At 34.5% G+C, this 14,463-nt stretch overlaps 1 pseudogene; it reads right to left on the bottom strand.

Annotated features, from left to right (window-relative positions):
- Window positions 1–7,584: 7,584 nt before the first annotated feature.
- LOC105989792 lies at window positions 7,585–8,190 on the bottom strand (annotated as a pseudogene).
- Between the last annotated feature and the right edge of the window lie 6,273 nt (window positions 8,191–14,463).

The following is a 14,463-nucleotide window of genomic DNA, read 5'->3' as shown; positions in this document are numbered from 1 at the left end:
GTAAGCACATACTGTATCCTATGCAAGTTATACAAATATACTGACCAAAATATGGCATATGCAGTAGAGAATTCAAGCGATGTAGAACTAACTCAGTCTAACAGAATGAACACAAGGAAGCTGGTACTTGAGTTGGGAGGGAGACAGGGATGGGGTAGAGAAATGAAAAGAGGAAGGAGAAGGAATGCAGTTATAATATTCAATGTATACCCAATGAAACTAGGAATATTGAAAGGAGTGATATTGTTCAAGATACACTATATATTATAAGCTGATTTATTGAATGGTAGTCCCCGTGTACAACTACTTACAGATAATAAAAAATATTTTTTAAAAAAGAGGAAAAGGAACAGGTTACTTCATCTGAAAGGTATTAGGTGATTCTTCTTAGTCTGGGATTTCTGAAATAGGTCATGAAAAAGAAGATATAAAAGTACTTAGTAGAGTTTCCTTTAAGATTCTGCTGTGGAGCTGTTACACAGAATCAACTTTTGACTTTGGTGTGTGTGAATAACTGGTGGGTTATGTGCTTCTGTTTCATATGATCAAATGAGAGTACACTGGTGAAATTGAATAACGTTGCATTAAAATATTTTACATTCAAATGATGCATTAATAAATATACATTTGAAGTTTCCATCAGTTTTTTCAAATATAAAAATTTCATCAGTGTCAGCTATTACCAGCCTGAGAATTCAGTGCATGACATAATCACATGTTAAGAACGTGGCATCATTGTCCATTCGTGACCACTCAGGATTGTCTCTGAGAGATATGCTCATCTTGCACTCTTATCTTTACGCATCATCTTCTACCTAAACTAACCCAGTTTCCTCACACACACAAAGGATAATAAATGATAAGAATTAGATTTAGCTGGGGACTGGTGGCTCATGCCTGTAATCCTAGCTACACAGAAGGCTGAGATTTGAAAATCGCAGTTCAAGCCAGTCCAGGCAAGAACATCCATGAGACTCATCTCCAATTAACCACAAGAAAACCAGGAGTGGTGCTGTGGCTCAAATTGTAGAGCACTAGCCTTGAGCTGAAGAGCTCAGGGACAACACCCAGGCCCAGGGTTCAAGCCTAGGACCAGAAAAAAAAAAAAGAAAGAAAGTAGATTCAACATGCACAGTAGAATAATCAAACAGATTTTCACATCCCAGTCACTGACAAACTTCAAGCTTTAAATTTTATTGAATTTTAGTTATCATGTTTGGCTTTATTCAAAGTACTATAAATCATTTTTATAGAAAATGATTGGGTAGCAATTAGCCAATCAAGTTTATCATTGACATGCCTGCATATATATTCAAAAATTTCTTATCATATATTTCAGACATATGCAACAGTGTAAAGAAGTTCTAAATTTATACTCAGTGCATTGGGTGTCTTGACTACTTCAACCAGGCTTTGGAAAACAAAGCTTTTCCTTTAAAAACTGCTGTGATAATAATTTACGCACAGCGACAAGTAACTGCAAGTCCAGTGGCTTTCAGTGTGGTTGGAGAACATTGGGTTCCCCTAGGAATTTAGAGTCATTTTGTGAGTTATTTATGCTAGTCAGTTGTATGTCACTCTGACCAAACATCTGACATTAACAAGTTAAAAGAAGAAAGAATTTATTTCAGGTATTCAGTCTGTAGTCGGCAGGATGTGTTTGCTCCTTTGGTCATAGAAGAGACTGAACATCTTGCCATGAAACCTGTGGAGGAGGAGGAGGGAGGCTGCGCTGTCCTCAGGGACAGACAGCAGGGAGGAAGAGACAAAGGACCAGGTATAAGATTTAAAATACTTCTACTATGACCTACTTTCTAAATTTTCCACCACCTTCCAAAATACCTGAGCATTCCGCACTCCGCATACAGCACATGAGCCATGGGTGGAAGTTATATATGCAAACCACAATATTCTCCTTTTTCACATAATATCTGTGAGGATGGTTTCTCTTCAAACATTTCAAACATTCAACTATATATTATACCAGCTTGAATCAAGCAGTAGAAACAGTAAATAATAGCTGTTTCTCATATTTTTCCCATCTAAGCCTCACGTCTTAATTTACTTGGGAAACATAATCACAATGACAGCAGTGCCACATAAGAGGTACAGATGTTTGTAGTAGTAATTTTTCTTTTTTGCATTGCATTGAAAAATTCACCTTACTCTGTAAATGTATGTAATTCGGTTTGTCCATCATTTTGAAGGAAGAAAAAAGAACACAATTTATAGAGAAGAACCAAAGTGTTGACTGTATAAAGGATTATTGAATTGCCAAGGAAGACCCACTAAACTATAAGACTATTAAACTACAAAGCTTCTTGTTTCAAACACTAAAATTAAATCCAAGATTGGCTCATAAAGTTGTTCCAGTTCCACTCTGCAAGGTACAGGAAAGGATCCCTCTAAAACAATAAATGATGAGAGAAAATCTACTTTCACTTTTTAAAAAGTATTTTATTATCTTTAGATAGTTGCACAAAGGAGTTGCTATTTAACAAAGCAGCGTATAAATACAATAGATTTGATCAAGGTCACCCCTTTCAACATTCTCACCCATCCCTCACAACACCTCCCTCAATTTTCTTAATTTTGTAGAATATATTTTAAAAAGAGAGGAAAATAGTTTTGTGTTTTTAAAAACTTCTTTCCCCCAGTTCTACGTTCCTGATCCTACCCATAGGTTGCAAACTTTTAATGTGAATTATTTACTAATAACCAAACAAAACAATTTTCAAATTCTGAAATAACCAATGATTTTGCTGCAGTTCTAAATGGTTTTGTATCATGTTTTTTCCCTTTTATTTCTCCACATTCAATACTTGTTCTAGCCTTTATTTTTTTTCCCTGCTAATCTGGTACTGCTAAAGTTGCTTAAGAGTACCTATTTCTATGTCACACTGTTGCCTGGCTTTAACATCCAACAGATATCTAAAAAGTCTTAGTAATATTTACACAGTGACTCATCTCATTTTCCATTTTTGGTGACTTAATTACCTAATTTTCCAAGGTAAATTCTAGTGATGATAGCTCTTCTATTTTCAAGCAGTGAATTGACATCACAGTAACAATGTTTGACTAAATTGATAAATCTTTGTTATTCCAAAATACAATGATGATTAAAGATTGTTTACTTTTGCTATAGATTTTTGCCACTTTCTCCAACTATATTACTGTTTTAAAGTTAAAATATTGTTTTAAAGTTAAAATTATTTCCAAACCTATGTTTTATAGACATGCAATATTTCATTCAATTATATTGATCATCACGTCATGGCAATGGTGCCATGAAGTAAAGAATATACTTTGGGAAATATACTTTGGGAAATATATTTTGGAATATACTTTGCCATGGTTGTAAAGAATATACTTTGGGAAAGACCATGGATTTTAGATTATTATTGTGATTTTGGATTTATATATTAAAGATAGATTCTTTTAATTCTTTTTGTATATTTGGTACCTAGAACTCTCCAGTATTGACATGAAATAAACCCATGAAAACTTCTGATTCTAGAGAAACATCTTACCGTGTTTCAGATATTTTTGGTTTTGATGTCATTACCATCTTCTGAAGCCTTTTTTCCTTATAAAGGTGATTTACAAAGCAGTTACAGTCATAAAGTCACATAATGAGTACATTTGATTTTGAATGGCATCATCCTGTCCCTCATTTTATCCCAGATTTTTCCCTCCACACCTCACTTTTCCCCAAGTTATACAATTCATTTCCAATATAGTGTCTAGTGAGTATCACTGTTTAGTTGGTTTACTCTTTGTCCCACTGTTTCTGTGCATTCCTTCCCTCTTCCCAAATCAGATCAATTTACATACAAGAAAAAGTGTACAGAAATAAAAAACAAAAAAGAAGAAAAAAAATTAGGGGGAAAAAAGAACTGAAAACAGTACAATAAAATAAAAACAACTTGTTTCCATTTCTTGGAGTTCATTTTATAAGCATCATTTTATATGATCTTATGGACATAGCTGTTGAGCCCTGTGATCCTCTCCTAAAAATAAGCTTCTTTGGTCTCATTGTGTGAATGTTTAGAGTGCTGTTTAAGTAATCATGTCCAACTGTAAGTTTTGTCATTTACTATTCGTTGGGTTTACTTGTAGATTTATATACACATTCCAATTATTACAAATAAAAGAAACTAGGAAGCTTATGTGTCTTTGGGTCTAGCCTCCCTCACTTAATATAATTTTTTAAGTCTTTCCATTTCTTTATGAATGTGACAATGTCATTCTCTCTGATGGAAGTATAGAATTCCATGTGTCTATATACCACATTTTCTCAATCTATTTGTCCATCATCTACTACTCTGGGTCTTCTTTTGAATGTTTGTCTCTATTCTTTATGAAGTATGAGAACACTGGATACTGTCTGAATGAGGGATGTATATGTAGTTCACTGGTAGAGGATTTGTACAACAACCTAGAATTAATCCCCAGTTTAGTTACAGAGACAGAGACAGAGACAGAGACAGAGAGAAATGGAGATTTCTCAAAACATCTGTACCTACCAAAATAGAGAGCATTACAATGATTTTTAGAAATAATTGAGTAAATGAAAGTATGTTGAACTGTCTGTTAACTCTTTTTTTTTTTTTTGCCAGTCATGGGGCCTGAACTCGGGGTCTTGGCGCTGTCCCTCAGCTCTTCAACTCAAGGCTAGTGCTCTACCACTAGAGCCACAGCGCCACTTGTGGCTCTTTCTGCTTATGTGGTGCTGAGGAATCCATCCCAGGACCTCATGCATACAAGGCAAGCACTCTACCACTGAACCACCTTCCAAGCCCCAACTCTTACTATTCATTTTATATCATTTAATTTGTCCACATAGTATCCATTTCAATAACCAGTACCCCAGTCCTAAAACCACTTCACTCAGCTGCAGCTTCAACAGGTCTCTGTGCTTCATCTTCTTTGACAAATGTATGTTTACCAGTTCCTTGTTGACAATTGACACCACACACGTTTTTAAGCTTATAACCTTAGGGAAACCCACCTTTCTGATGTTTCTTTGTGGTTTTTTTTTTTGTCTTTTTGTTTTGACCTTAAACATCTGCGCTTTCCCAACATCGTGTCTCCGGCTGCATCAGAATTTCTAGTCATTTAAGCCATCATCACCTTAGAATCCTTGTGCTGGATTTTTCTAAAGCCTGCCATGCTCTTGCTGTTTGCATAGCTCAGCCCCTCTCAAATTTCAGTCAACTGTTTCCTTTTACTGATAGGATGCCTCACAGTGATAGAGATGTACATATATAATTTATTTGTTCTACTATTATTACATATTCTTTATACTATGCAACTTTTCTTATAAAATACAAGCTCAATAATTTTAGTCACTGCAATATAGAGCAGTATATGATATTTGGTAAACAACAAACATTTGTACAACTAATGATGAAAGAATTATTTTTAAATCCAAATTACTGAACATGAGAGAGAATGCATATCTTATGGAATATGGTATTTTTTTAACTTACTCTTATGTATTAACAAATTGTAATTACGCATATTTGGGGAAAACAAAGTTGTTCTATTATTTTTAATGCAATGCCTGATGACTCAAGCCAACTAATGTATATTACTTAATGTTAACTATCACAGCTCAAAATTTTACTTATAACTATATTTTGATTCTGAATATTGGCATAGAACTGAACAATATGGAATAATTTACGTCTCTGGCACCAAGCAAAAATGTTCAGTGTATTTCCCAATTCAGAATTATGCCAGAATAATCACTTATAATAAAAAATCCTCTATTTCTAAATGACTCATCACATTTAAATCACAATATACTACAGTATTATTTTAAGAATATCTTTGTTAACTTGAGCACATGAGTGAACAATCTTCTCCATATCACTATGTCAATAGCTATGGTATATACTAATATGTAATTATTTGAATCAAACTTTTGAAATAAGCATCCTTTAGCAAATTTTCAATATTGCTATTTCATGTTGAGTACCAGATGTCAGAAGAGTTGAAAACATGTTTATTTTGGTCTCTTGGTCCTTCAAGATTTTTCTGACTCAATATCTTCTCCATCTTTCATGGATATGTATTTAGCCTCATTGAGTGAATAGCTCTGAGGAGAGCAATCTGCATACTTCAAAAAGAAATGATTTGGCCACCTGCACTTTTGGAAATTTGTAAAAAAAAGCTATAGAAATATTTCTAAGGAGCAAATATCAATAAATAATATATTAAAGATTTTGGATCTCTGAGGAATATGGAGCCTCATTAAGGTGCAAGTTTCTCACAGAGACAGCACTGAAGTGAGCAGTTAGGTAATTTAATGTGACTGCTCATTTCAAGAGAAATAGTACAATATACTTTGCAATTTCCAAAGAATAATCTCAAATTAGTTTAGATTCTTAATATTTCTCTGTTTCCCTTTACCTCCTACCTATCTGTATGTCAATACTGCATTAATAGACTTGCATTACAATATGAAGGTCATGTCTAAATTCAAGAGTTATTTCTTCAAATTATCAGCTGAAATTTAACAGAGCTGACAAAGCTAATTAGAAATAAAGTTTAGAACTTACACTAAAGTCTTTGTCACCCAAGGTTCAATCTTAAGTTATAAATCCATTGTCATTTTCCCCTATAGATTCCATATAGCATTCCATATTATATTTCTTGTTTTAACCTTGGAAAAATTGTGGTATTGGCCAGAAAGAAATAAATCTATTTAATTTAATTTTTTTTGTCGGTTGTGTGGTCTTGAACTGTGGACATGGGTGCTGTCCCTGAGCTCATCAGCTCAAGGCTAGTGCTCTACCACTTAAGACAGCACCACTTCTGGTTTTCTGAGTAGTTAATTGGAGATAATAGTCTCACAGACTTTCTTGCCATGGCTGGCTTTGAATCCTGATCCTCAGATCTCAGCCTCCTGAGTAGCTAGGATTACAGGCATGAGCCACTGTGCCAGCTTAATTTAATTATTTTATTTAAAAACTAATTATTTTACATTTTAAAATTATTGCCATTTTACAGAGGTTTCTTTATTCTTTTTTTAATACACTACAGAATTTTAATCTAGAACATGAAGGGTTAGATCTTATTGACAAGAGTTTCTTAATACATATTTTTCTTTTATAAGATTTCTTTTTTTCTGTATCATTACTTTATTGCATATTTTGTATGTTTCAATGAATATAATAAATACTCTCTTAAAAAAGTAAGGCACATGAAAAGTTTCTGTGCAAATTCCATTATTACTCATAACATTCCATATAATTCGAAAATTCTATTCTAGTGGAAGCATTTTCAATTACAGAACTGAAGATGTCGAGAAAAGGACATGATACATGTTTTGCTTGCACGTAAACTATCTGAATCATTATTACACTTTATCTCATGGCCCAGTCAGCAAAGCCAAGGTTTGTAATCATATCACTGAAATTACTGTTACAGCTGCAATAGCACTACTCGGTTTAAATCGGGTCACAAGTATTAATTATAGAAAACCCACAGAAGGAAGAATAACTAATCTAACTGCATCTGTGTCCTGATTTGTCCCAGGTAGGGGGTTGGCATTTTCTTCCCAAACGGTGCTGATATTCACAAGGAGTAGTTACATGATGCTGAATACCATGGAGAGATACTGCTCGTAAGACACCTGAATCCAGCGCTGAATACCATGGAGAGATACTGCTCGTAAGACACTTGAATCCAGCCATCTTTATCGGTGTTGTAGCGCCTGAATATATCTGTCAGCCTCTGCAGGACGATGCAGCCTTGGATGAAGTCATCAAACGCAATCTGGCCTCGTCCCTATCGGTCAAACTTTCGGATGAGGATGTCATGGAACTGGTCAGAGAGCCGGTAGCCAAAACCTGAGAGTGCTTGCTTGAGCTCGTTCTTGTCGATCATCCCGGAGTTGTCTCTGTCATAGGTGCGGAAGGCATTCTGCCAGTCTGTGATGTACTTCCAGACACCAGTGAACTCACTGTAGTTCACTCCAGCTTTGTTCTCCGGGTCAAACATAGAGATGATTGACCTGACGGTCACTGGATTACACGGGTTCCAAGTACCATTGGAGAGGCTTCCTGAAGCTCATTTCCGTTATCACCCCACTCCTCTCTTTATCAACCCGCTGGAAGATGTTCCACAGGAAGCTCTGGTCTGGCAGTGCCGCGCCCGCTGCGGGGCTGGGGCCGGCCCCGGCTCAGGCTGTAGGCATAGGAGGCCATGGACGCGGGCGACGCGGGCGACGCTGCTCAGCTCTGACCACAGTGCTCTCTTTTATAAGATTTCTTATTGACACTGTTAGTTGTACAGGTTTGTTTTTCTTTTGACACTTCCAGACACATAAGTCAAGTATCCCTCTATGACCCTCTTCCAGCCTCACCTTCCTAAAATAATTTCAGCAGTTTACATTGTGTTTGCTTACATTTTCTTACTTCAACTATTTTCATTCTCATTCATTCTTTCCACTGACCCTCTCCATTCCCACAGATACCATACCCCAAGATTGCTTATTTCACTTTCCCAAATATCTGGGGAAATTTTAATTTTCCATTTATATTTCTTTTATGTTACTGAAATCATTACCAATTTTACCTTTCTAATTGCATCAGGTCTATTTCATTTTATGCTGATAATATCCTTAAAATATAAGATTTATTAGCAGTAAACTGTTGCATTTCAATAAACTCCTGGTACACTGATTGCCAATTTAATACAATTATGCCTAATTTTGTGTACTTAAACTTAATCTTCTAGTCTTGTCAATTTTAATATTCATTTTAACACCAGAATTGACTTTGCCTGTATGAATTAACCACATGTCCTAATGCAATAGTACAAAGATCTGAGTACAGTGCATTATGTCAAAATTTGAATGTTCTTCCATTCATATTTATATATTAATATTCATATGTGATAATATTCATTTATACAGCTTCTCTAAGAGTTAGGCAGATGAGCAAAGTTTATTTTATGACAGATGATTACATCTGAGATGATAAAAATAAAAAGTACACAAAAGCCACTATTTGCTTTAGGGTTATTAAGCTGCTGTTAAATCGCCATTTTAGCTGCATATGTACCAGACTCTTCACCATTGTTTCTCAAAGAATTATCACTGGGATACACACACATACACACACACACACACACACATACACATACCATTGGGAATACTTAGGATACATACAATGACAGATCCTAAGAGTGAGACCTATTGAATGACTTGAATGGACATTGTTAAACAATTACTTTATTTACAATTAAAAAGTTAGAGGAAAATAGTTCCAGTAATAGTAATGTCATATAAGAATACCAATACACTTTAGTGATTCTCAAAATACATAAACCTTTGAATGATAATCCAACAGGCTAATTGTATGGTAAAAAAATCATGATCATATTCTATTTTTTAAAAAAGAAAAGCAGTTACTGAAAGGGATAACATTCTACTCAGTTGACTCATTTAACAACCTACCTTAGGTTTTGGATGTGCTTTTTTTTTTAAAGAAATCCCAATTTACTATTCCAAAAACACAGAAATAAAGGAAGCAAAAAGGAAGGAAGGAAGGGAGGAAGGGAGGGAGGAAAGAAGGAAGGAAAGAAGGGAAAAAAGAAGGGAGGAAGGAAGGAAGGAAGGAAGGAAGGGAGGGAGGAAGGAAGGGAGGGAGGGATGGGATGGAGGGAGGGAGGGAGGAAGGAAGGGAGGAAGGGAGGGAGGGAGGAAGGAAGGAAGGAAGGAAGGAAGGAAGGAAGGAAGGAAGGAAAGAATGGGAAGAGAGATAAGGAAACAGGCATGGAGCCATGAAAGGAAGGAATGAGGGGAACTAAAAGTAATTTTAATGAGAGAATGATAACTAAAAGCCCCCATAAAATCTACTATTTTTCTAATATTCCAAAAAACACATGTATAGTGGGAGTTTTATTGTGTTGTCGAAGACAAAATTAGAATGATGAACATTTACTAAGTTAATGATTTCATGTAGAATAGAAAGTGCTAGTATCCAGATTTTATCACTTAGTACATATTACCAAAGAGATTTAGTTATATATGTACCTGAAAAGCTAAGATAGTGTACACGTTTGTCAATAAGATACAGAAATGAGTTTTTTATTTTGTTGATAATGACTAATTTTGCAAGGGGGTTTTGAGAAGACATCTCTTCTTTAGTTTCAATTTTCCCATCCATCCAATGATGATAATATCAGCTGTCAGCTACATGTCAGGAGTTTTATCCAACAAATACACTAAGTTAATGTAAAATAACAATTACAATTAATTATTGTGAAGAGTATACTATACCTTAGTTCAACATTTATTGATTGCTTTTAACTTTTCTTAGAATCATAATATGCTTATATTTCCTCTCAATATATTAGTTAATGTATTTATCCATTCAATAAGTACTCACTGGGCAACTACTAGATGCAGGGCTTCCAAGTTTTGCAAGAAATAAGTTATCATCCCCTGAGCCCTTGGAATCATTGTTCTAGTAGAATAAACAAATAAACATGTAGTTATAACATTATAAGAATATTAAATGCTATAAAATAATACCCCATGAAGCAATAAGTTCATTTACCATTGGAATCAAAGGTACCAAAATTTCAAGTATGAATAACAAGTGCATTAGCTCAGAAAATAGAGATAATGAGGGTAGAGAGAAGACAGAGTATTCCCAGACAATTCAACAGTTACATGAGTGTTCTGAAATCACTACAGAATGTTTAAGATCCTTTATAATAATTTAATTATCATTTATGATCAATACTATTATTTTCAAGAGTGGGAATGTTGGTTAGATTATACAATAGAGTAAGATTTTTTTAAATATTTTCTTTATCTTTAAGTAGATATATTATGGAGTTGCCTTTAAAGCAGTTTATGAATACAATGTGCTTTGATCAACATCACCTCTTGCAACATTCTCACCTACCCTTTGTATTTATTGATTAACTTTGCCTTTCACTATCCCACCAGAAAGACAAATCAACTGAACATACGTGGCTCATGCCTGTAGTCCTAGCTAGTCAAGAGGATGAAATCATGGTTTGAAGCCAGCCTGAGCAGGAAAGTCCATGAGACACCTATCTGTTAGTATGCAACACAATAAAGCAGAAGTGGAACTATAGCACAAGTGGAAGAGCACTGGACTGGAGCAAAAAAAAAAAGCTCAAGGACAGCACTCAAGCCTCGAGTTCAAACTCAAATCAGCACACACACACACACACACACACACACACACACACACACACACACACACACACACACACACACAGGCAACTGAATATTTATTATATTAAGGAAGAGGACCAAAAAGCCAAATAATGTTCATTTAAATCATACAATAAAAAGTAAGTAGCTATACATGGTGATTTATCAGAAATAGCTTGATTCATCCTATTTCCCACTGTAGTTATTTATGCTGTAATCTCTCTTCCAAGTCTCAGTTCGGCAGACAGATTATTAGGACTCTAGGGAATCAAATGATTGTATTAATAGGAGAAAACCATATCTCAGTTTAGGGAATTGGTCTAGAGGTGGTTCCTGTTGTCCTGTGTTAGAAGAATATGCTGTGGCTTTCAGAGGTTGATGATGGAGGCAGGGCTTCGTTTCCTAGAATCATTCTTTGAATTGCTTCTCTGTCTGTCCATCCATGGCCACAAAATCCACTACCACACTCTTCCCAGTGCTGAAGAAAACTATATGATATTTTTTGTCCGGCTTTCTTCCTTCCTGTTTTATATACCTCCATAATCACTTCAATTTATAAAACTTCAAATGAAATGTATCTGAGAAATCATGAATAGTTTCATGTTACAAATGTCCTTAAATGTGTATTCGTATAACCCTCAGAAAAATAGATAGCCAATATAATTATAGTAATTAGCAGTAATAATCACAAGAATATATTTCAATAATTATCAGAATATTAACTGTTTTCCCATATTTACTTTCATTTATATAGGTACAAACCTTGAGTTTCTTCAAACATGATGAAGCTCCAAAAATATAAGAATATGTTTTGGCTTCAACGCTTAGTTGCTACAGAATATCAGTTAATGTATATTTGATCTAGTCTTTGATTTCCCACAGATGTTGTACCTCTTCTGAACTGCTTCTCATGATGTGACATATACAGTTTGAAATGGCTGTGATGGGAGGATTAACATGATAAAAATGAGTAAGTTTACAGATAAGACCTTGCTCCACTCTTGGAAAATTACTTGCTCAAAACTTGCCAGAATAACTCTGCTTTAGAGTTCTTCTGGAAGTACATCACTCATCTGCATAAGATGAAGGTCTAGCTCTTAGTTGAATCCAATAAATGAAATTACTTTATCATCTTCTGGGTATGACATGGTAGAACAATGTTTTTATTATTAAATTATATAAAGAAAAACAATAAAGTTATCAGTTAACATTATAAATATTGAAGAATAGTTATTATAGGAAAGATTAAATGAATGAAATTCCATACAGAAGGCTTCCAAAGATAAATTGAGCTAAGTGCTAATAGGTAAAGATTGAGAATCAATAAATATACAAGCACAAAAAAACACCAAAATAAAGCAAAGAAAAATACCTTGCCCAAAAATTAAATCATTGTTTCAAGGAAAAAAGCTTTAGGGATAGAGTTAAATTCCATGTAAAGGTTTGGTTTATTCTCAAGATATTTTCTAGAGTTTAAAATTATTGTGTTTGGAAACTGGAACACTATGCTAAGATTTCTAAAGAACAGATCTCAAAGCTCCACATTCTTCTAGGTTTGAGGAGAACTCACACAAGATGTTTCCTTTTGCAAGCTTCCTAGACTCATTAACTTCCAGGAGAAGATTGAGGTTGATTAAAACTGCAAAAGTTCCTAAATTGCTGCTGTGGCCATTTGGGCTAACATAATCTGTCACTCATCCAAAATGCCTTAAAAAGAAATAATTTTATTTAGAGTACATAAAGAATAGATAAGGAATTCTTCATCATCAGTAATGAAAATAGAAGGATCAGTAAAACTGGACAAAATGATCTCAAAAGAGACTATGCAGATTGATAATACATGTGTGTGAATAATGTTTTATTTTATGCAAATGAAAAATACATTAAGAGATCACTGTATAATCCTTAAAATCACTATAACTAAAGACAAAGGAATGAAAAGTGTTGACAAGCATGTGGAATAGTCCAATGTCTTAGCTATTGGTACAGAGGTGAAGTCATGGGTAATATCTAAGAAGTTGAACATCTGTACATCCCTAGTACTCACCAAGTACACTTACGGGTTTGTTCCAGCTAGAAATAAGGACTACCCTCCCACCAAACATGAAAAAAATCCCATGGTTCTGATCTCCATACGGAAAGGACTCATAGTCACTATTTGTGTAATATATTAATAAATTATTATATATTTATCCAAATACATTCCTTAAAATAATAATGAGTAAATAATAATGGTATGTTACATCAATTAAATAAGCCACAAAAGAATATGTAATATGTTATTATACTATATGAAAGAAAAATATTGATCTATTATTCTAAAATGAGAGTGTTTCTGTACTGATTATGTAATTTCTGGTTGTTGCATAGTAGTATTTATGTTTTAGAAATAAATGTTTCTATATATTATTGATATATCTACATTTCTCTTAAGTGTACAACTTTTTTTTATCGGTTGTGGGGCTTGAATTCTGGGCCTGGGTGCTGTCCCTCAGCTCTTCAGCTCAAGGTTAATGCTCTACCACTTGAGCTACAGGGCCACTTCTGGTTTTCTGGTGGTTTATTGGAGATAAGAGGCTCATGGACTTTCCTGCCCAGACTGGCTTTGAACCGAGATCCTCAGATCTCTGCCTCCTAAGTAGCTAGGATTACAGGCATGAGCCACCAGTGCCTGGCTACAATTTTTTTTTAATTGAATACTGATTATGTCTCAAACATTCTTCTGAGACAGAAGGAACAAGTTAATTGTCCTGTCAAAATGTGAGATTCAATGCAACTTAATAGACACCACTGGCTTAGAATATCAACTTATCAATTGATTCTTTGTATTTTGTGAATAAATATGTGTTTGCTACATAGCTGTTTTTTTACAATGTTTTCATTGCCTACTTTCTCAATAAATGCTTTGTCCAAAACAAAAATTAAGTATTATCTTATTAATTAAAGCATCTTTGTACAACTAATTAAAATAAACATTGAACAAATATCATATTATTGCTTCTGATAAATGTCCTATGAAAACCAAATTATGAGCCAGTGGCTCATACCTGTAAGCCAAGCTATTCCAAAGGCTGAGATCTGAGAATCGTGGTTCAAAGCCAGCCCAGGCAGGAAAGTCCATGAGACTCCAATCTTCAATTTAAAAAAACAGCAAGCAAGCAAGCAAGCAAAGTCATCAAGCAGGAACTGTGAATTTTATGAGTTGTATGCTTCCTGAGAACTTTAAATACTTGGCACAACTCTATTAGAATTATAGT

This window comes from Dipodomys ordii, unplaced genomic scaffold (assembly GCF_000151885.1).
Source record: "Dipodomys ordii isolate 6190 unplaced genomic scaffold, Dord_2.0 Scaffold59, whole genome shotgun sequence".
In the NCBI taxonomy this organism is placed as follows: Eukaryota; Metazoa; Chordata; class Mammalia; order Rodentia; family Heteromyidae; genus Dipodomys; species Dipodomys ordii.
This window is presented reverse-complemented; position numbering and strand designations above follow the sequence as displayed.